General features: G+C 43.8%; 1 protein-coding gene across 16 annotated transcripts in view; it reads left to right on the top strand.

The window, feature by feature from the left end:
- Nucleotides 1–21,665, top strand: part of MGAT5 (alpha-1,6-mannosylglycoprotein 6-beta-N-acetylglucosaminyltransferase) — a 390,386-nt gene that overhangs the window by 101,120 nt on the left and 267,601 nt on the right. For 3 of the 16 annotated variants that reach the window (XM_044936151.2, XM_025261819.3, XM_044936152.2), the window contains exon 3: nt 2,196–2,288. The exons of 12 other annotated variants lie outside the window; for them this stretch is intronic. The gene's annotated coding sequence lies outside the window, so the exon portion shown is untranslated. Of the gene's footprint in view, nt 1–2,195; nt 2,289–16,993; nt 17,016–21,665 lie in introns of those variants that run through there. One more of the 16 variants, XM_044936153.2, reaches the window with a different exon arrangement.

The following is a 21,665-nucleotide window of genomic DNA, read 5'->3' as shown; positions in this document are numbered from 1 at the left end:
GACCTTCATGTTTCAGCCTTCAAGCTTGCTTTCTCAAGGCACATGGCAAACCCCAGGATGAGACTGACAGGTTAAAAAAAGATAGTTGCTCACCAGAGATACTGGTCATTTGCTTCTGCCTGGCTCAAAAGTGATCTTGAGAGCCTGGTGATGAATGACCTTGGAACATTCTCTCTTCCTGGGATCTTGGGCGTAGTTGCCACTGAGATCAGACTCCAGGCCTCAACGATATGTATTGTTGGTGTGCCGCCATCTACTCTCCCCGGCCCACCACCAAGCAGAGCTCGGGAGGTCCGTGCCTGCAGGCTTGGCAGGATGACTTTCCACAGCTCAGGGAGCTTCTACGGAGGCTCAGGTTTTCACTCTATTACCCTTTCGGTGTATGTGTCCAAACTATATTGGTCCATGAGACTCGGCTGGACAGTAGCCACACCTTAATTGAAGGCAAAAAGCCCTCGTGTTCTCTTTTAGAAGATTTCGCACTTGTCACCCTGCCCTAACCCTGTCAACTTCGTTGCCGTCATTCTTCTAGCAATGGCTGCCCAGGGAAGGAAGGTGGAGGACCCCCAAGGACACAGACAGGCAGCTGTGGAACCACAGCTCTTTGAATCTTGGCAGGACTTTTTTCTTTTAAAGCAGATCAGTATTTTCCAAACTTCATGCATAGTTTTTGCCATCTTCCTATTGCCACTTGTATTAGTTAACATTTTTTCTTCAAATTTATTCTTGTTTTAATAAGAATGTATTGTTTATATATAATAAATTTATCATGTATTTTAATTTGGTCTTATCCTAATTCCTAATTGACAACATATACAAAGGTACACATTTGTTGTGTGTACGGGTTGAAATAATTACTGAACAACTAGAATCAAAACTGTGTTTGGATATTATGTGTCCTCTCAGAGTGCACCTGTACAACACTGGGAACAAACCTGTATTAGACTATGCTGACTGCCCCGGGGGTTTGGTGCTCTAGGGAGATAGAGTCATCAGCCAGACTTCTGTTTAGCTTTAGCAGCTAAGAGGATGGTTGGTTAGCTATTTAGAAGCATTGCAAATAGAATTCCTGTCCACTGGGGTGTGGACAAGCTGATATTCCCAGCAAGCAAAAGAGTTCAGTTACCAACACTAGTATTTACAATATAGATAACACATAGATATGTACCTGCTCCCCTCATCACCCCCCCCCAAAAAAAACCCCCAACAAACCTTCATCTTTATCCTACTGGGAATAAAGCTATGGAAAAAGTTACATTACTTTTATATGGAATGACTATGGAAATAGGGTCAAAACAGGGCCCTCACCAGACCATGAAACTCAATATTCAAGTGAAGCAAAAATGTAATAAACAAAACTCTGTTTGACCTTTCTCAGTTGGGCTTTAAACTTTTAAAAACTTTGTGTGTGATAGTCTTTTAATAAAACTTGGTCTTACTTTAGGCTCTGGGGAAAACAGAAGAGTTAAATAATAAAGAGAATCAGTGGGGAGAGGCCCCTGGGTTGTGATCAGCGTCAGATATTGCCAGGGTCTTGAGAGCAGTGTTGCTGGGTGGTCTCTGTTCTGTCAGCCTGAAGGCCGTGTGCACCGGAAGACCAAGGCCTGTCCTGCAATTCTGTGTCACCAGCAGTCACTTGTCTTCCTCTTCCTCTTGCTTTTAGGGGGTCAGGGGAGTTGTATGTGGGGTTGGCTTCTTTGTACAATATAAAACACCTTGAAATGATCGCCTTACTTCCTGGCCTCCTCTTGTCCAGCTTTGAGAGAATGTAGAATCAGAGTTCTCTGGAAATTTGGAGCATCTCCAACTTCCCTCCCCAAAACAAAAGTTTTATTTTACATGGAAAATTGTGGGGAAAACTTGAATTTCCCTGGTTCTTGCGTTCTGTCCACCTCCCCGCCCACATCATCTTCTCATTCTTCTTCACAAATACTCCTTTCATTATTCAGTTGTGCTGTGTCAAACCAGGGCAAGGGAGGATGTCAGTAAGACCTTGAGACTCCAGAGGGAGCGAGCAGTGTGGGTAAATGAACCAGCTTGAGTGCTGGGCCTCACTGGGTGAGGAAGGCTGATTTGCTGAAGTCAGCGTAGGTGCGAAACGTTTGGCTTGTCTTCTCTTTGACATTGAGATAGGTTTTGTTCTTGGAGGAGCCCGATATGGACGAGCTTTTTGAATATTTGCACTCTATTTTCAGAGGGCCTTTGCTGCTGACCTGTGTAAAAGCATCACTTTGCTTATACCCCATCGACTCCTTCTCCTAGAGGAAAGAAAAGGAGGCAAGTGACAGGTGAGCAGCAAATTGAGCTCTTGGGTTGAAATTGCAGATGGTGAGGTGAGGTGCCTGCCATTTTGTCTAATCAGAGACTGGACTGGCTTTGGAGACATCAAACGCTTCTGGATAGTGAGACTTGGGCCTCTGTCCTTTTAAATCTTGCATTCTAAGATGAAGAGGGTCAGTTCCAGGTGCTCCCTCGGGTTCCAGCAGGATCCTAAACCCCAGCCACTTTCCCCTGTGGTTCCTATCCACCTCATGAAGGAATGGATGAGGAGGGCAACATTATAATCTTTAAGAAATAGAACTGCGAAGGAACCTGAGCCAGCATTCTGTCCAATCTTATTAACAAGTTCAGGCATGTGGGGTAAAAGAGTTTGCCCCAGGTCACAAAACTGGCTAGTGCCTAAGCCAGTTGGTTACCAGTCCCAGAGTAGCAGTCAGCAAGAACCTTAGCTCCACCTACTGGCCAACCAGCATTGGCTAGTCACTCAGACAAGCAGGGACTTACCCAAGAAAACACCACCCTTGATTTTATTTTTAACTTTTTAATTGGCATTTTATATATATATATATATATATATATATATATATATATATATGCAGGAATTGGAGAAGGAAATGGCAACCCACTCCAGTGTTCTTGCCTGGAGACTCCCAGGGACAGGGGAGCCTGGTGGGCTGCCGTCTATGGGGTCGCACAGAGTCGGACACGACTGAAGCGACTTAGCAGCAGCAGCAGCAGCAGCATATATGCAGGAAAGTGCCCATGACACGTGTACAGCTTGGTGGATTTGCACAAAGTGCACACACCCACCTAACCACCCAGACAGACAAACGGAACATCACCAGCAGTTCAGAACCACCTTGTCTCACCCCTTCTGGTCACTCCCTACCCATACGACTCTCCTGACCTTCACCAGTACGGATGGCTTTGGTCTGCTTCTGTGTACTCTATATGAATGAACTCATGTGGTGTGTGCTATTTTGGGTTTTGCATGTTTTGCTCAGTGTTGTGCTATGAAATTCATATCCTCGTGTATATTTGTAGACCATCCATTCTCATTGCTATAGAGTCTTCCATTGTGTGACTATGCTGCCATTGATTGGTCCATTCTACCACAGATGAGCATTTGGATAATTCCCAGTTTGGGGCTCTTCTCAATAGTGCTTCTGGAAACGCTCAAGTATATGGCTTTTGGTGGACATAGGGCCATGTTGCACATTGACTATATACTTATAAGTGGAATTTCTGCGTCACAGGGAGTATGCATGCTCAGCTGTGTGAGAAAACCGCCAGTTTCTATAAATAGTGGTACCAGCTTGTACCTTGGCCAGGGGGTGAGAGCCGACCTCCCTTGTGTCCTCAGTACACTATTTCCTGTCCATTTCACCTTAGCCATTCTGGTGGGTGTGTAGTGGTATTATGTTGTGGTTTTAATCTCATCCTTTGTATTTGATTCCAAAGGACCTGGTTATGTGCTTTTGTTTGGTGCTTATAATGGACTTTGTAATCCTTACTAGTTTTAGATGGCAACCTTAGGCAGGCATAATTTTTTAAGTTTCCAAAGAGGCTGATGTTTTCTAATAGACCCCACCATCTCCCAGCTGTTCTATAGGGGAGAAGCGTGTGAAGTCGGTGTCTTGTACTGAATAACCATTCTGCTCACTGTATGGTTGGTTGCAGTGAGATCAGCAAAAATAAGGAACAAGGTCTAAGTCAGGCTGCCTTAATTTGGTCTAGTTGACTTGATTAGTACCCACCGTGGGCATTTACAACCCAAAGGAGTCAGCGAGCGGAAGATGGAGAAGTCTGAATCTTGTTCAAATCCAGGTCTGGTGAGACCAAACTTCATTTTCAGGTTTTGAGTGGGAAATTCCCCTGTTGTCACGCATACACTTTCAGGATGGAAGGATTCCAAAGAAGAAAAATGAAGATGAAGTAGCTCAAAACCCCTGACAACCTGAAAGCACATTGTAGTATTACTTCCTAGAATGGAGTTCAGGTTTTTCTGTTTGTCAAGGCAATTGCATGATCTAAAGAATGTACCGTGGAGATCCTGAGGGGAAATTAAAGACTCACTAGGAAGCAGTGTTGGTACATGAAGCACGTTAGAGACTCAGGTCTCCTTATGTAAACGGGTTATCTGAGTCATTCTCCGGCTCTTTTCCTGAGAGTTTCACACCAGCAGAGGAAGGTGATTAATGAAGACAGATTTGGCATCGTTTTTTATGTTGCTCCTTTTGCTGTGGCTGTTTTTCTCTAGGGACCAGCTCAGATGCTCAGGGAATGAGGGAGGTGGGAGTTGGGGTGAGGTCTCCAGACAGGAGACATGATCCATCTTGTGCTTGACAGTTGAGGGCCAGCTGAATAGATCGGATCCCTCGCCTGGACATGTCCGGAGTCTTGCTTAGCATAAAGATGCTTTTGCCAGAAAATAAAGTCACTATGGACTTGGCAGAATACTGACTTCAGTAGGATAATAAGATGCTGTTTGCTGGGACCCCAGTGGCTTGTTCGCTTGTTAGTTGTTCTGTGGATTGTTCAGAAGGTTGTCATGATCCTTTCTAGTAAGAATAATGCCCTTGGAGGTTGGTGGGAGCCTCAAGGTTACCATGTTGATCATACCCCGTGTGATGTTGGGTAAAAGTTGAATGAATGTCTGTGTTTTGGGGATCTGATTTGCAGAACATTATGCTCCTACTATTATTACCAATGTGACATTATATTGGGCAGAAGGGGGTAAGTATGGTCTGAAGGAGTGTGTGTATATGTTTGTGTGTGTGTGTAGGGTAACACCTGTGTTTTTGTAGCTGAAAGGAAGGAAAGCGAACATTTGTGAGCACTGATATAGGTGCTTGGGACTGTGCCCAGCCTTTGGATTTTCATGTCATATCAACTTATTCAACCTCATTTCTTCTTTACTTTGTATGTGTGAAACTAAGGCTTTCAGGCCTTGAGAATTTGCTGGACTAGGGTTCCCTGGAAAAGTGTAAGGGAAAGTGGGTGTGGACACCTAAAAACTGGACTGAAAGCTGCCTTCCAGAGGAAATGCATCATGGAGAGACACTGCATGTGCCATCAAAGTGTGAGGGGAAGCGCACTGACTGAAACCGCCCACCCTGGCCAGGCCCTTTAGTAACCATTCCCATGAGTTGTTCTATGACAGGAGATCCTGGTAAGGAATACGGAACTGATAAGCCACCACCAACTGGAAGAGTTCGGGAAATGTCAAAAGGAGACACCACGTGTCCGTCCACTTCCCAGAATCCCTCTCGCTAGCGCCTCCCCCTTCCTACAACAAAAGCAGCCGTCACTCTCCACAAGGACCTTCTTTCTCTCAGAAATGGGTTTGAGATGCTTTCTTGGTCCTGCATCTGTAAAGTGGAGATGGTGCCTCCCCCTGGGGTGACCAAAAGGAATAAATGAGTTTGTATAAGTAAAAGGCTATAAGTGGAGCCTGGTAGTGGGTAAACACTAACTGGCTAGCCGCCTTAACATTCAGCATCACCCCTGTAATTGGGCTCTTGCTGAGTCCATTGTCTTTTGTAAGGGACAGAAGCATAGGGTGTCACTGAGTTTGACAGGACTGAGCAACTGAGCGTGCACCCGTGTGCACGCACACACACCCCCAGAGTCTACAGAAGCACAGCACAGGTACCAACAACAGGGTACCCCTTGTTGGAAGGAAGGTCTGCAGAGAAGTCCACGAGTCTTTGAGTGGCCAGTGGGACTTTCTGTTCTGTGTGACATTGCAGGGCAGTGCTGTGCATCTTCATGCCTGGCCGTGGGATCCTGGTTCTCCCACAGCCTCTCATTTCAGGAAACTTTACTTTCCAGATGCAGCTCTGTTTCAAAGTCCTATCCTTAGGCACCTGCATTCACATGGAGTCTCTTTCCCACACCCTCACCTCTACCCGCAGTGAAATGACCTGTCTCCACCATCAATGGCTCAGATGAAAGGAGCATAAGAGGGTGTCTCTCTGGCTTGTCGTTTCCTGCATTAGTGAGCAGAAGCCACCTGGCCTGTGATGTGAGGGTGGGGCCCGGGAGGCGCTCCTGCAGGTGCCTGCAAATTCTTCCATGCACCAGGTAGGCTTTCATTTGTAATTTTAAGCTGATTTGTGATGGCCTAGGCTGCTCATTGTCCCCTCCCTCTTTTTTCTTAAGATTCTCTGCTGTTCTGTGTGTATGACTGTGATGCTGCCATGTTTTATTTTCTGCAGCAGCTATCTGTCCATGGTCCTCCTTATCTCTCTCTCTCCTTCAGTCCACTATGTTCACTCCCCTTTCATCCAGGGAACTTTTTCTTTTCTCCTCCACGTAAATGTCACTCTGACTCCTCTCTCTGACTTGTAGCTGGGGGTTGGTCGTGGCCTCATTTCTCATTCTGATCCTCCTCTTTTTGGATTCTGCCAGATCTCTTTTGCATTTGTTTTTCACCTCCGCACTCTAGGCTGTCAGCAGTTCAGTGAGCCCTTTCCAAGCTCATTTTTCCCCATTTGCTTTTTAATTAGTTTTCCCCTCCGCTTCTCCTCTGGTCCCCTCCATCCTACAGTCCTCTGTGGCCGAACAGAACAAGTCCCAGCATCTCTTGCATGCTTTTAAGAAAATGTGGGTGGGGTAGTGGCCATCACAGTTATTGTTTCCAGGCTGGTGGCTTTGTCTTGAAATTTGGGCTTTCATTCATTTGTCATGTAGCTCTGTAACAAGGCATGTCACCTGTTTGCAGGCATTTTATGATCTGCAGAAAGTTGCCAGAGGCAGGACATGATATCTTCCATGGAGTATTTGTAGAAAAGGAGTTGTATTTTAAAAATAAAGTGTTCTGAGTAAGTCTTAACCTGTTTTTTTTTTTTTTAAAGTACAGCTTCTAGAAGACAGGGCACAGGCTTCCTTTTATAGATTCGGCACCATCTATGAAACCTCTGAAATGTTAAATAACCTTTAGTGTCTGGGTATTTGGGGAGCAGAGAGTGTTCATAGCTTTTTTCAGATTCCCCTTGGATTCTGTGGCCCCCCAATATTTAGCTTCCTTGTGACAGAGGATGAGATGGTTGGATGGTATCGTCAACTTAGTGGACATGAGTTTGAGCAAACTCCAGGAGTTGGTGATGGACACGGAGGCCTGGCATACGGCAGTCTATGGGGTCGCAAAGAATCGGACATGACTGAGTGAGTTAATAACAGAAGAGATTGGAAGTTAACAATGTATGATCTGGAAAAAAGAATAGAGGCTGCAGGAGCATGTAGATACCCATTTCTAGTGAGGATAAAGCCCTCGCCAGGCATCTGGAGGCTCATGGCCCAGATCACCACAGCTGTGGCAGCCGCACAAGGGGTGGTCAGGAAGGTGCTTGAAATTTGTTTTTGAGAGGTTTTTTGCCCCCTGCCCTGTACTAATTCTTACCCATTAGGGATGACTGCTGATGGATTGTCAGAGCTTGAATGAAATAAAAGGGAAAGGTCATTGCCTTAGGAATTTCCCATCTAAAGCACGTCTCATCAGTTCTGCCCTCTGCTGCCTGTCACCCCAGCTCCTTAGGGCATAGCTAGGCTGCAAGGAACCAAGGCGGTTAGGGTCCCTGTTGGAGCTCCTAGATCCTGGTTGCTCAGAGCCGCTCCACAAACTGGCAGTGTTGGCCACAGCTGGAAGCTTATCAGAAGTGCAGACTCTTGCAGCTGGAGATCATCATACTAAGTGAAGGAAGTCAGAATGAGAAAGACCAATACCAAATCATTTATCACTTATTAAAAAGCATATCATTTATATGTGGGATCTAAAATACAGCATAAATGAACTTACATATGAAACAGGAACACATTCACAGTCACAGAGAACAGACTTGGGTTTGCCAAGGGCTAGGAGAGGGAGGACTGGGATTTGGGACTAGCAGATGCAAACTATATTATATATAGGATGGATAAACAACAAGCTGTGACTGTATAGCCCAGGGAACTGTATTCAGTATCCTGGGATAAACTATAATGGAAAATAATATTAAAAAGAATGTATGTATGTATAATAGAGTCATTCTGCTGTATAGCAGAAGTTAACACAACATTGTAAATCAACTTTAATTTTAAAAAGGGAGCTTGGGATTGACGTGTACACACTGCTGTACTTGAAATGGATAACCAACAATATCCTACTGTATAGCACAGGGAACTCTACTCAATGTCATGTGGCAGCCCGGATGGGAGGGGAGTTTGGGGGAGAATGGATACATGTATATGTATGGCTGAGTCCCTTTGCTGTCCACCTGAAACTGTCACAACATTGTTAATTGGCTATACTCCAATATAAAAGAAAAAGTTAAAAAAAAGTAAAGCAGAAGCAATATTGTAACACATTCAATTCAATAAAGACTTTAAAAATGATCCACAGCAAAAAAAAAAAAAAAAAAAAACCTGTGATAAAAAGTGTTATTAAATGCAAAAAGAAAAAAAAAACCCAAAGAATAAGTGCAGATGCTTGAGGCCCACAGACTCAGAATCTACAGAATAACCAGAGTCCTAGGTGATTCACAGACACATGAATGTTCAGGGAGCAAGGTTCTAGGCTCAGCATGTTTCATGGGCAGCAGTCATATCTCTCTGAGGCATTGTGTCATGGGCATGGCCCCTCCCTGCGTCAGATTTGGTTCTGATTTCCTATCACTATTATGATAAATTCTAACACAAATATATATAGGCCACTTTGTGTTAGAATTTATCATAAAATAAATATATATGTATCTGTAATATATATCTGTATGTGATTTGTTTGGTACTTTGCTGTGAGTGTTGAGGCAAATGTGTAGATCAGAAAAAGAATCCTTTTGACTACCTACTCATACCCACCATAGGAAATCACTGTAGAAGGTTCTGGGGCTTCAAGCAGTAAGACCTTGGTTCTGACTTTGAAGAGTCTGGTCCAGGAGGATAAACATTAAAAGAGTGATTTCATCTTGTAGTATATCTTGTGGTTCATAAGAACCAGAGAAAACAGTGGGTAGATTTTTGTCCTACTGCTGAGGTGTCACCCATCTCAGTAGATGGTGATAGGTGGACAGCCCTATATGATAAAGTCATTTTTAGACCTTTACCAGACTCTGACCTCTTCTGGGAGCTTCTGTGATGCCTCCTCAAACTGTGACTGGATAGCACTTTTTGTGTTTTCAAGCAAGTAGCTTAAATAGCCACTTGTTCAGTTACCAGTCAGCTGGTATGTAGCCCAAGAGAGAATGTTTGTCGTTGAGTGCTTGTTCTGGGCTCTGCCCCTTGGCTAAGGATCCCTACTTCCTATTCCGTGGAATGACTTCCTGATGTGACTTTGTGTCTTTGTGATCTCACACTGAAGGCATGTTATGTTTCAGCTGAATGCTTTTCCTTCTGAATTGCCTAGCTGGAAGCATGGTCACTAATCCCTATAGCTGAATTAACCTATTTGAAGATTTAGGAGGTAGTTCTTGGTTTTCTCTCTCTTTTTTAAACTGAAAGAGTTTAATTAGAGAGATACACATTCTACAGGCAGAGTGTGGACCATCTCAGAAGGCTAAGAGACCGTGAGAGAAACGCATTCCATAGGGTGTGAACACACAGAAGGCTAGAGAGGCTTTGAGAGAAAGCATTCCAGAGTGTGGAACATCTCAGAAGGCTAGAGAGGCACTGAGAGAAAGGCATTTGATAGAGTGTAGACTGTCTCAGAAAGCTAGAGGATCCTTGAGAGAAAGACATTCCACAGACAGAGTGCAGACCATCTCAGAAAGTGAGAGCGGCCCTGAGAGGAAAAGTTTCCATAGAGTGTGGTCCATCTCAGAAGATAAGTGAGACCTTGCTCACGTCTCTTGGTGCAAGATTAAGAGTTTTACAGAAGAAAGAAGCAATGACCCTATAAAGTGTGTACTTGCTGTTGACAGATGTAGAACAAAAACTGCATGTGGGAAACCCGAGTGTTTGCCTCTTGCTGTGTTTTGTTTTGTTTTGTTTTTAATGAGAAACTCTTTATACGCTTACTTGCTTTTCCACACTCCTTTGTTTTGGAATCACATAAACTTGGGATCAGTACTACTAGCTGGGTGAGCTTTGAAAGGGCAGTTGGCTAATTCTCTGAACATCATGTAAAGTGATGAGCATTTATTTCAAAAGGGTAAGAATGAAATGAAGTGGTGTGTACAGAGGGTCTAGCACAGTGTTTGATACCAAGCGCCTAGTATCCAGCAGGCCCAGTTGCTGGTCACTGTGCCCCTGACACTGTGTTGAAATATGCTTGTGAATAAAAGTAACACATGGCTTCCCCTCCTTAGATCTTACAGTCATTTAGTATAAGACTTAAATGCTAGGCAGGTAACAGATATATAAAGAAGTCTGCATGGTTTCCATGGAAAATTGGAGGGCTATGCCCAACACTACTGCCAAAGTCCTCTCAGAGGAAAGGGTTTAGTGTGACCAGATAGTCCCATTTTTCAGGAGCTGCCAGAAACTCAGTTTTTTATATTAAATATCCCTGTTTTGCAAATGTTGTTAAGTCATTAAGGAAAAATGATTTCTTGTCTGCCAAGGGTATATCCACAAGGTTTTGTTTGTGCCCTCCAAGACTCTGTTTCCTTAGTCCTGGATTTAGAAAAGCCAGAGGAACCAGAGATCCAAATCGCCAACATCCATTGGATCATCGAAAAAGCAAGACAGTTCCAGAAAAACATCTGCCTCATTGACTATGCAAAAGCCTTTGACTGTGTGGATCACAATAAACTGTGGAAAATTCTGTAAGAAATGGGAATATCAGATCACCTGGCCTGCCTCCTGAGAAATCTGTATGCAGGTCAAGAAGCAACAGCTAGAACTGGACATGTAACAACAGACCAGTTCCAAATTGGGAAAGAAGTACATCAAGGCTGTATATTGTCCCCTGCTTATTTAACTTGTATGCAGAGTACATCATGCGAAATGCCAGGCTGGATGAAGCATAAGCTGAAATCAGGATTGCCAGGAGAAACATCAATAACCTCAGATATGCAGATGACACCACCCTTATGGCAGAAAGCAAAGAAGAACTAAAGAGCCTCTTGATGAAAGTGAAAGAGGAGAGTGAAAAAGTTGGCTTAAAACTCAGCATTCAGAAAACTAAGATCATGGCATCTGGTCCCATCACTTCATGGGAAATAGATGGGGAAACAGTGGAAACAGTGTCAGACTTTATTTTTTGGGGCTCCAAAATCACTGCAGATGGTGACTGCAGCCATGAAATTAAAAGACACTTACTCCTTGGAAGGAAAGTTATGACCAACCTAGACAGCATATTAAAAAGCAGAGACATTATTTTGCCGACAAAGGTCTGTCTAGTCAAAGCTATGGTTTTTCCAGTAGTCATGTATTTGTGAGAGTTGGACTATAAAGAAAGCTGAGCACTGAACTGATGCTGTTGAACTGTGGTGTTGGAAAAGACTCTTGAGAGTCCCTTGGATTGCAGGGAGATCAAACCAGTCCATCCTGAAGGAAATCAGTCCTGAATATTAGTTGGAAGGACTGATGCTGAAGCTGAAACTCCAATACTTTGGCCACATGATGCGAAGAACTGACTCATTGGAAAAGACCCTGATGCTGGGAAAGATTGAAGGCGGGAGGAAAAGGGGATGGCAGAGGTTGAGATGGCTGGATGGCATCACCAACTCGATGGACATGAGTTTGAGCAAGCTCCAGGAGTTGGTGATGGACAGGGAAGTCTGGCGTGCTGCAGTCCATGGGTTCTCAAAGAGTCGGGCACAACTGAGCAACTGAACTGAACAGCAAGAATGCGTTGTGCTAAGTGGAAGATGACCATAATAAAAGACCACATAGTATAGGATTCTATTTATATGAACCATCTACCATAAGCACATCTATGGAGACAGAAAGTGAGTTAGTGATTGCCTAGAACTGGGGGATGGGTAGAGGACTAGGAAGTGAACTGAATGGTTTTCTTTTCAGAATGATGGAGATATTCTAAAATTGATTGATTTGATAGTTGCACAACTCTGTGGACATTCTAAAAACTTTGAATTGCACACTTTGAAAGAATGGATTGTATGGTATGTGAAGTATATGTCAATAAAGCTGTCACCAAAAACAGGTAACCTAGACAAATGATAGTCAGGTAAACCACATCCCTCAGTGGTGGGTGGTAAATGCTGCCGGTGTGTAAACGTACAGGTCCATTGTCCACAGGTCAGAGGAGCTTCATGAAGGGCTTTCTCTTTGGATGTCCTTTCACATAGAACTTCCCTTTTTAATTTGGAGACCATTTCTTTAAGGGAGATAATTGCAAAATGAATGGAATAACTGTATGATTTCTTAACAGGGCATTCTTCTCCTCTCTAACTCTCCAGTATAGGAAGCAGTTTGGAGGACCAATGCATTCTCTGAACTTTTATTTCTCCTGGTTTTCCATCACTCCTTAAGTGTTTAAGGTCTAATTTTATATCCTTTCTGCTCAGGGTCTTGTGATAGTAGCTGCCCAAGGAATCTGTAAATTTGTAAATTACTTAATTTATAAGTGATGCAAAGCCAAAATGATATCTAGAACTTTAATTGACAGAAACAATCAAAGAAAAACAGTGGGATAGACCAATGGACCAAATTTAGCAATATAAAATGTCTTGGGTATGCAGTAGTCTCCCCTTATCTGAAGTTTTGCCTTCTGCAATTTTAGTTACACACAGTCAACCACAGTATGAAAATGTTAAATGGAAAATTCCAGAAATAAGCAATTCAAAAGCTTTAAATTGTGCACCATTCTGAATAATAACAATACACTGCTTCCTGCCCGAATGTGAATCATCCTTTTGTCTAGCATATCCACCTATTAGCCACTTAGTAGCCATCTCAGTTTTCAAATCAGCTGTGATACTATAGAGCTTGTGTTCAAGTCATCCTTATTTTACTTCATTCTGACCCCAGTGCACTGGCTTGGTGATGCTGGCAATGTACATGTGCCAAAGAGAAGCCGTAAAGTGATTTCTTTAATGCATAGGTGAACGTTCTCAACTTATTGAGGTTGGTAACATCTACAGTAAAAACGAATCTTCTATCTGAGATGCTGTAAAGAAGAAAAAGGATGTTTGTGCTAGTTTTGCTGTTGCTCCTTGGACTGGAAAAGTTATAGCCACAGCACAGCGTGTGGTATTTAATTAATATGGAGGAGGCTTTAAATTTGTACAGTAAGATATTTTGAGAAAGACTGCATTTATATAAGCTTTCTTACAATGTATTGTTATAATTGTTGATCTTATTAGTAGCTATTATTAATCTTACTGTGCCGAATTTATAAATTAAACTTTATCACTGGTATGTTTGTATAGGAAAAAAAATAGCATATATAGGGTTTGGTACTATGCACAGTTTCAGGCATCCACTGGGGGTCTTAGAACATATCCCCCAAGGATAATAAAGACACCACTGTAAATAGGAACTCATGCATGTAAACGCAAACAACTATACCAACCCAGAGTGGACAAGAGTGGGCTTCCCTGGAGGCTCAGATTGTAAAGAATCCGCCTGCAATGTGGGAGGCCTGGGTTCGATCCCTGGGTTGGGAAGATTCCCTGGAGATGAGAACGGCTACCCACTCCAATATTCTGGCCTGGAGAATTCCTATGGACAGAGGAGCCTGGCAGACTCCATACAGTCCGTGGGGTCACAAAGAGTCAGATGCAGCTGAACGACTTTCACTTTCACTTTCTTTCAGAGTGGAGAAGCCCCTGCTTAATGGTAATTCCAATTATAAATAAATTTGTGGTGGTTTTAATTTGGTTATGGTCAGAAAGAAGGTTAAATAAGAGCCAAAGATTGCTCTGAGTTCTAGAAACTAACCATGAAGTTTGAGTCAGACCCCAGATCATCACTTAATGACTGAATGGTGAGGGCAGGCTGTTTAACTTCACTGAATCTCAGTTTCCTCATCTGTAAAATGGGTATAGTCACATCAGCCTTACAGGACTGTTGTAAAAATCAACCGTGTTAATGTTTGTGAAGCCTTAGAGCTGTACCTGGCACCTAGTAGGTACTACATGATGATGATACAGATGATAGAAGATGGTTCTAGCAGTAGGGATTCCAGATTAAGGAAGTTGACAGTGCCAGTACTTGGCAAACATCTGATCCCATGGGAACACTGAGATCTCACTAATGGAATCACTGACTTACAGGGCGTGCAGATAGAGGGTGGCCCTGCTTGGGGAGGGGTTAGTGCAGTTTAGCAAATAATCATTGTGTATCTTTACTCACTAAAGAGTCTTTATCTTCTGGGGACACCTTTGTGGGAAAACCAGAATTCAGTGTGCTGGGGATAAAACCCTCACATCACATATGTAATGTGGAATAAACTAAGGTTTACAGGGAGAGGCAGCCTGCATTAGGACAGAGAAGTATCACTAAGAGCATTTCTGTACTTCACTACAGAATTAGTATCTCTCAGTCTTGGGTTCTTTTTCTGTAAAGCAGATACTATACTGGCTGTGAGAATTAAGATTTACATAAAGCTTCTAGTTGGTACATAGCAAGCACTCAAGAAATAGTTCTTATAACAAAATAATATAGTCAGGAATAATCCAAATACAAAAGTGACCCTGCTGCTGAGTTGCTTCAGTCGTGTCTGACTCTGTGCGACCCCATAGACGGCAGCCCACCAGGCTCCCCCATCCCTGGGATTCTCCAGGCAAGAACACTGGAGTGGGTTGCCATTTCCTTCTCCAATGCATGAAAGTGACAAGTGAAAGTGAAGTGGCTCAGTCGTGTCCAACCCTCAGCAACCCCATGGACCGCAGCCTTCCATGCTCCTCCTTCCATGGGATTTTCCAGGCAAGAGTACTGTAGTGGGGTGCCATCGCCGTCTCTGAAAAGTGACCCTAGCACAGACATTTCACAAAAGTCATGAGAGAGAAACAGACAGGAGGAATCCTTTGTGTTTACAACCTAAGAAGGCAATGTTTCATTTGAAAATGGCCTTTCAGTAGATAAAGATTGGGGTGGAGGATGGGGTAGATGGTGAAGAAGCTAATTTCTGATAATCAGTGATATTGAAAGGATTCATTTAGGTTATAGAGAAGGTAATAGAAGTTAACTTTTTAAAATTTATTTTTATTGAGGTATGCGTGCTAAGTCACTTCAGTTGTGTCTGACTCTTTGTTACCCCATGGACTGTAGCCCACCAGGCTCCTCAGTTTATGGATTGTCTAGTCAAGAATACTGGAGTGGGGTGCCATTGCCGCCTCCAGGGGATCTTCCTGACCCAGGGATTGAGCCTGTGTCTCTTACGTCTCCCACATTGGCAGGCGGGTTCTCTACCACTAGTGCCACCTCGGAAGCCCAATTATTGAGGTATAGTTGACTTACAATTTTGCATTCGTTTCAGCTGTACAGTTGAAGTAACTGTTTTTGAGGTCCCTTCTCCTTCTTATGATTTTTGGTAATTTATTCTAGGAACGTTTCTTTTGTTGCAGGGGGTTCCTGAAATTCGAATGCTCTGCCTCAAAGAAATGCATTCCTAAATATAACTTTGAGTGGCTGTGGCAGTCCACCCAAGGAAATGTTTGTCCAGGGACCCTTTTCTTATTCCCAATAAACTGTACTCCTACATGTAAAAGAAAATGTAGAAACATCCGTTGTAGGATATTCAATTTTGAAAAAACCTTTTAAGTCAGATTTCTTGTGGTGTTTAGTTCTGTTTATATTAATCTAACATCTCTAGATCCTGTGGGAGACCTCTTGGTTGGGTAGGTCTTTTCCAAGTGGAGGTACATAGGGTTAATGCTTCGGAGTGTGGTTGGCTGTGAGAATGGTCTGACCATGGCCACATGGCTGACGTGGCTGAACAAGGACCGCCCTTCTCACCCCCTGTGCTAACCTGTCCATCCCCAGTTCTTTATGCCCCATCAGATAAGGAAAAAGGGATTTCCCCACTGCGGAAGATAATACATAAACCCATTTCCCTGTAGAAACTTACGGCAGCCTTTCTGATCCTCCTTCACACACCAGCTCTTCATTTTCCTGTCTTGATGCATGATAACCCTTGCTGCCCAAGATGAAAGTCTAGTGGTCATCTGAGACTCCTCCCTCTACCCCCTTCACTTAGTCGTCGTTCACTGACCTGCAGATCTGACCTCTTGATTGTTTCCACCTACCATGTCTACCATTACCCTGTGGAGGCCTTTGTCTGACTCAATCCTCACCAAGAGTTGCACACACCTGCCTCCAGAGCTATGGTCAGGCCCTCTTTAGATCCTCCACATAGCAGCCAAGATCAAATATGGTGGTCTCTCTGCTTTTAAAAGTCTCCAGTGACTTACATTGTTTGGGGCTCTTATTGAACAGGGGAGGTTGTCCAAAAACATCTGCAGACCCTTTTCAAAGTATTTAGGTATAGGTCCCATCCTGGACCCATCAGAAGAAAGGGGGCACTTGGAATGGAGTTTGGGCTTCTGTATTATGAAAAATATTGAAAAATCTCCCCAAACAGAAAGACACTCAATAAATAATGCTTTGAGAAGCAACATTTTTGTTGTTGTTGTTGTTTTGAAATAATTATTTAATAGGAAGTTGCAAAAATAGTACAGAGAGTTCTATGAACCCACCTCCCTCAGCAGTGTCATTTTATATGCCAGGACATTGACTGCTGTTCAGTTGCTCAGTGGTGTGAGACTCTTTGCGACCCCTTGGACTGCAGCACGCCAGGCTTCCCTGTCCAACACCAACTCCTGGAGTGTGCTCAAACTCATGTCCATCATGTAAGTGATACCATCCAACCATCTCATTCTCTGTTGTCCCCTTCTCCTCCTGCCTTCAATCTTTCCCAGCATCAGGGTCTTTTCCAACGAGTCAGCTCTTCTTATCAGGTGGCCAAAGTATTGGGGCTTCAGCTTCAGCATCACTCCTTCCAATGAATATTCAGGACTGATTTCCTTTAGGATTGACTGGTTGGATCTCCTTGCTGTCCAAGGGACTCTCAAGAGTCTTCTCCAACACCACAGTTCAAAAGCATCAGTTCTTCAGCACTCTTCTTTATGGTCCAGCTCTCACATTCACACATGACTACTGGAAAAACCATAGCTTTGACTAGACAGACCTTTGTCGGCAAAGTAGTGTCTCTGCTTTTTAATATGCTGTCTAGGTTGTCATAGCATTTCTTCCAAGGAGTAAGTGTCTTTTAATTTCACGGCTGCAGTCACCATCTGCAGTGATTTTGGAGCCCAAGAAAATGAAGTCTGTCACTTTTCCCGTTGTTTCCCTATCTATTTGCCATAAAGTAATGGGACCAGATGCCATGATCTTGGTTTTTTGAATGTTGAGTTTTAAGCCAGCTTTTTCACTCTCCTCTTTCACGTTCATCAAGAGGCTCTTTAGTTCTTCTTTGCTTTCTGCCATAAGGGTGGTGTCATATGCATATCTGAGGTTATTGACATTTCTCCCAGCAATCTTGATTTCAGTTTGTACTTCATCCAGCCCAGAATTTTGCATGATATACTGTGCATGTAAGTTAAATAAGCAGGGTATCATTACACAGCCTTGATGTACTCCTTTCCTGATTTGAAACCAATCTATTATTCCCTGACTGATTCTAACTATTGCTGGTTGACCTGCATACAGATTTTTCAGGAGGCAGTTAAGGTGGTCTGATATTCCCATCTCTTTAAGAATTTTCTAGTTTGTTGTGATACACACAATCAAAGACTTTGGTATAGTCAGTGAAGCAGAAATAGATGTTTTTCTGGAATTCTCTTGCTTTTTCTATGATCCAGTGGATGTTGGCAATTTGATCTCTGATTTCTCTGCCTTTTCTAAATCCAGCTTGAACATCTGGAAGTTCTCAGTTCATGTACTGTTAAAGCCTAGCTTGGAGAATTTTGAGTATTAGTTTGTTAGACACAAGTAATGATTTTATTGCCCATTTCTCTTGCTAAGTTAGAATGTCAAACTTCTTGTTATGTGGACTCATGGGTTATTTCCCAACTTTATTGGGACACTTTTTGTTTTTTTAACATTTATTTAAATTTGGCTACATCTGGTCTTAGTTGTGGTGCACTGGCTTAGGTGCTCTGTGACATGTGAAATCTTAGGTCCCTGACCAGGGATCGAACACATGTACCCTGCATTGCAAGGTAGATTCTTAACCACTGGACCACCAGGAAAGTCCAGTGACACATTTTGATTCAAGATCAGTGTGGACCATCTTACATCTGTGTACACTGATGGTCATGGCAGTGGTCTTTGCTGTATGTGAATGTCTATAAGATTTTGATAGCTGTCACTTGTTTATCCTTGCAAAGTGGATTATTCCCCCAAAGAATAAATCTGAGCACTGCAATTCTATCTGGTGACCTGAGGTCAGAACTTTCTTATGTAAAAAGAACTGCCACAACAGGTTTTATGCTAGAAGAACAGTGCAGACAGTTATTCTTCTTGAATCTGAGATACAGTTCGCTTAGAATGATGTCCATGTGCGTTGTTTCCCAGGCACGTGTAAATCTTGCTTTGTTTTATCTTGTTTAGATGGTAAAACGTAAGGGCATAGGGATTGTTTTGTTGTTGTTGTTTGGTCTTGTTTTGGTCATAATTCTAAACTACAGCTGCTTGGAGGGAATGACTCTAGGCTGTGAATCTGAAAGTGGAGTTTTGCTCTGAGTGATGGAGTCCTACTGAATTACTATGGCTTATAATGAATTCAGGGGGATGGGTTTCAGGCTTTTAGGTACTGACCTAGGACATTCTTTGAAGCCGTCATCTTTTCCAACACCAGGCATCGGGCTTGGTGACTGAGCTCTGCTCCCTTCTCCATCAAAACTGATGGGCGAACTAGAAAAATCCTTTGTGTCAGTCATGGTGACATTTTGCTGACACTTGCCTCCGCATTCTGCATCTCAGACAGATTAGCTTGCATGTTTTGAAAAATGGAACTGAGGGGCAGTAAGGAAACCACTGTCTGATTCAGAATAAAACCTGGTTAGCGGAGGCTGGTGGTATGTTCTAAAATAAGGCAGTAGTGGAGAGATTTCTCACTTCAGTCACGGAGGCTGCTGGGGAACCTTATAGGAGTCCTGAGACTTATTCAGTAACACTCACCTCTCATTAAGGACCAGCACTGTTGCGAATTAAAATCCTGCAGATTAGACATTTTATAGACAAGGATGCTGTATCTCCATTTCTATAACTTCCCATAGGGAGAGGTGTAAGTGCACATGCTTAGTTGCTTCAGTCTTGTCTGACTCTTTGCGACCCCATGGACTGTAGCCCACCAGGCTCCTCTGTCCATGGGATTCTCCAGGCAAGAATACTAAAGTGGGTTGCCATGCCCTCCTTCAGGGGATCTTCCCAACCCAGGGATCAAACCCTTGTTTTTTACGTCTCCTGCATTAGCAGACGGGTTCTTTACCACTGTTGCCACCTGGGAAGCCCCAAAGGAACAGGGCTCAGGGCCAGTTCTGAAATTTGAATCTGGATCTTGCAGCCACACCTGATTGCCTTTGCATCCGTGCCAGACACGCTGAGTTCAGCTCCGACCCTCATGAGTGGTTCCTGGGCAGGCGTCTGAGAGAGGACCGCAGAGTCTGACTTCTTTCACGGCTGAGGGGCTGCCTTTCGAGTGGAGAATTCGAAATGCGCTAGATGCCATGTCCCTTGATGATGGGTAATAACCTCATTAGGCAGGAAGGAGACTTAGTGATCCGAGGAGAAAAGGAGGCAGCCAGCTGCAAGTTACTCATCTGGTTCGTTTCTTCGTGTTTCTCACGCTGTCAGTGAAGTGGTGAAGCAGTCATCAGGGGCTGAGATGGAAGCTTCTGTAAATGGTCAAGACCTTGGGTTCTGAAGAGAAATTCCCAGAGCAGTGATGCCTGGATTCTCCTGGGACAACACTGGCAGGCATCTTTATTGACCATGGAGATGCAAAGACTTGCCCCAACAAATGTCAAGTACTTAATTTGCAGGACTTGAATCCCTTCCTTCAAGGAGTTTGAATCTTAACAGGGCTACATGAAGCTACAATGTATGTATGTATCAAGAATTCCAGATGACAGAGGTGCCTTCCCAAGGGACAGCCATGTGGCTTTTTCCTTCATTCAGGGCAATCAACCATCCTGGTTTGCCTGGGTCCTTATAGCAGGATGGGCTTCCCTGATGGCTCAAATGGTAAAGCATCCGCCTGCCATGCAGGAGATGTGGGTTCAGTGATGAACCTCATGGACAGAAGAGCCTGGCGGGCTACAGTCCCTGGGGTCACAAAAAGTCGGACATGACTGAGCAACTAACAATTTATATGAGGGCAGAGTTGGTCACCACACCTTCAACAGTCTTTGTGGTCCTCGGCAGGTCACCTGCACTTTTTGGGTCCTGGGGTCTGCATCTCTCTTTCTAGATGGCTTTTAAATGCCCTTCCAGTTCTTAGGGGTGGCAGTTATGTGTCACTAATTCACAAGCTTGTGTTGGGTAGAGCATGTGACCTAGAAGCTAGAGCTCTGAAGCCAGAGAGACTGATGATCAGAAATTAGTATTTGGTTGAGAACAACAGTGGCTACTGTTTAGAAGGTTAAGAATGGTTAGACGATTAGGATAAAGTAACATACCTGTGATGAGGTGGCCTGAGCAGGTAAACAAGACTAAATTCCTTTGAACTTGGGCCCATCTGAACTTAAGTTAGTGCAGACATTGATACATACAGAGATCTGTCCTAAGACTTTGGTTTTCTGGTTGTCTGGAAAGACTGAAAGATGTAGCCAACCCAGACTGTCTTTCTTCCCTCAAGTGGTCCCATGTCAGGATCTGCATAGTGGTTGCCACCTCTAGATGGGTCTCTGGTTCATCATGACCGCTGTTTTCCCTCATCCACCACTTTCTCCCCTCAAACACATTCCCCCCCGCCCCCCACCCTTTTTTCTCTCTACTCTGTTGAATTATCTGTCTGGTCCAGTACTCTTGCCTGGAAAATCCCATGGGCAGAGGAGCCTGGTAGGCTGCAGTCCATGGGGTTGCTAAGAGTCGGACACGACTGAGCGACTTCACTTTCACTTTTTCACTTTCATACATTGGAGAAGGAAATGGCAACCCACTCCAGTGTTCTTGCCTGGAGAATCCCAGGGACGGGGAAGCCTGGTGGGCCTCTGTCCATGGGGTCACATAGAGTCGGACACGACTGAAGTGACTTAGCAGCAGCAGCAGCAGCAAGGTGCACACTTTGGCCCAATAGTGCTTAGAATTTGGGTACATGCTTAAAATTACACTGGCTTTACTTGGGCCAATTGAATCATCTTGGGGAGGGGTTGGGCTGACATTTGTATTTAAAGTCTCCCCAGGTGGTTCTGATGCACTGTAAGGCTTGGAACCAGTGCCTTAGCATGGTCCTGGGGTAGGTTTCAGTGAGGAGAAGCACCATGAGGCAGAGGAAA

Source organism: Bubalus bubalis, chromosome 2, assembly GCF_019923935.1.
Source record: "Bubalus bubalis isolate 160015118507 breed Murrah chromosome 2, NDDB_SH_1, whole genome shotgun sequence".
Classification (NCBI taxonomy): domain Eukaryota; kingdom Metazoa; phylum Chordata; class Mammalia; order Artiodactyla; family Bovidae; genus Bubalus; species Bubalus bubalis.
This window is presented reverse-complemented; position numbering and strand designations above follow the sequence as displayed.